Raw genomic sequence first — 2,383 nt, 5'->3', positions numbered from 1 at the left:
CAGTCCTGACGGCGCGACCTCTAGACGGCCGACCTTCCTCCACCTGCGCCCCAAGCTTCTGACCATCCATGCGCAAGTTCTCCATGGCTTTCTCACACAAATCTGCCCTATGCCCACAACGGCGACAACTTGAGCAACGCATAGGAGGATTTTCAAATATCACGGACTGCTTGAAAACAATAGATTCAAATGAGTCTTGTTGATCCCTCTCAACATATAATTCCCAGGCCAACCCTAGTGATTGAATCATCAATGTCAACACAAACACGGCAACGTGATCGTACATCGAATCACAAGTTTTCCCATCAATTGCCACCGACCTTCACACTGTCTTAGCCATCGATAGGATAATTTCTTCAACCTAGTATTCCTGTAGAAGATCTGGCAAGCGAATCCAAGTCAATCGACTGGTAATGTTATGTTGAGCAGCATAGAAATCCTGATGCCATTGTTGGAGACGGATCAATTGACCGCTCATCCGTACAGGCCCCTTCTTCCATATAGCAGTCATATCTTCTTGACAAAACCTTTACCCAGGGATCTAAGTTCCACCAATTCCACTAACATCCAATTTTCCACCACAAAATCATTAATAGATTCCATAGAAAGAGACCTTAAATTTACTCTTCCCAGAAGTGCGAATATGTGTTTCTGTAGTTGTCTATCATAGGCCTGCTGTGGTATTTTTCAATCGTATCAAAGCGCCATCTTTGACCGCAGAAGGCAAGGAATCAATCACCATTAACACAAGATGACCAACCACAGAGGCAAACGAACTCCTATCACCAATCCATGCATTAAGTTAGTTGAACAGGAACAGCCAATGCTGCAGAAGGCATCTCCTCCACTCGAGATACAGCCTCCACCCCAGTGGGGGTTTCGGCCAAAACACCCCGAAGGAAGGAGATGAGACTCCCCTAGAAGTAAGGGGTCAGAAATCCATCTCTACAATCCAAAGTGCCTTGCACCACCGGCGGCCTCCACCCCCCACGAATCCAGCTGCTCTTCTCTCCTTAGGATTGGAGGGCTAGTTTATTCAGCCATCCCTCCGTATCCTGGCGAGAATAGATACGGTTCACGTTAGGCAACACGTGATTAGACGCTCTGACGGATGTCTTAGGCCTCAAGAATCTCCAACTAGGGGTGTCAATCTGTCGGGTCAGGCCGGTCATGTTCTGGCCTAACCGAGCTTGGTGGTGTGAATGTCTTGCACCGTGAATGCCCATTTATTTAAATGGGCCCAGGTTTGGGGGGCCATGATACGATTTGTAATCGGGTCGATTAGAGTCGGGCTTTAATTGGGCTATCTTAAAATCATTTTTTAAGTGGATTAAATGTCCAAAAATCTTCCATTTGAACATAGTAAATGCCACCCAAAAACTCTCCACAGTTAATCATATATAAAATCATGGTTGTTTCTTAAAAAAAAAAAAATGATACCAAGGCGATTGTTCTCCACAAGAATTGTTTGCCCTTCATTCACTCCCTATTCAAACATCTCAAAAGACCTTGTGTTATTTTATTACAAAGTTGGATGTAATATCATGTTCAACATCATCTGTCATCGATTTTTTATTACAAAGTCTTTACTATTATTTTGTATTAGTAATGGAAAAATAGGTAATTAGGCAGTTTTAAAGGGGTCGGGTCGGGTCGATCGAGCTAAATGGCTCGGTTCAAGCGGGCTTCTTAAACGAGTCGGGCCGGTTGGGCGCCCAATGGGCTAGTTGCCTGCACCGTAAATGCCCGTTTAATCAACGTGTTGGGCCTAAGCCCGACATGTTTACTAAATGGGCCGGTTCAGATCGGGCCTTAAGCGAGTCGGGCTCAGTCAAGCCTACCGGTGTGGGCTTAGGATTGACACCCCTATCTCCAACAACCAAAGGTTTGCTATAGGGGACATTCCAATCGCCTCCATACTCATCTTTCAGTACAAATCCTATACTAAGTGCACCTACTGAGTAAGGTTTGGCAGCAAGCTACCAACTGGAAGTACGGATACCAACTATATCTAGTGAGCCTTCACACATTTAATTTTCTCCTGTTATATATATCTATATATATATATCACATTTTATTATTATATAAAAGCACGAAGTGGCAAATCTTTCACTTGACAATTTTATCCTTTCTTCTTTATTATATTTTTTTCTATTCTTTTTTTATTTTATTAAATTGCTGGTACCCTTTAAATTATTATATTTTTATAATACTTATATACTATTTATATCTCTCTCCTACTTTTTCACGATTTTTTCTATTATCTATTTTCCTTTTTTCACTAAAACTCTTTATTCCCACTCTCACTGGATTTTATCCACTTTCTGTTTTTAATTAAAATTCTTTCTTTCCTTTTCATATTATAACTCTTTTTTTTTTTTTT

This window comes from Macadamia integrifolia, chromosome 1 (assembly GCF_013358625.1).
Source record: "Macadamia integrifolia cultivar HAES 741 chromosome 1, SCU_Mint_v3, whole genome shotgun sequence".
Taxonomy (NCBI): Eukaryota; Viridiplantae; Streptophyta; class Magnoliopsida; order Proteales; family Proteaceae; genus Macadamia; species Macadamia integrifolia.
This window is presented reverse-complemented; position numbering follows the sequence as displayed.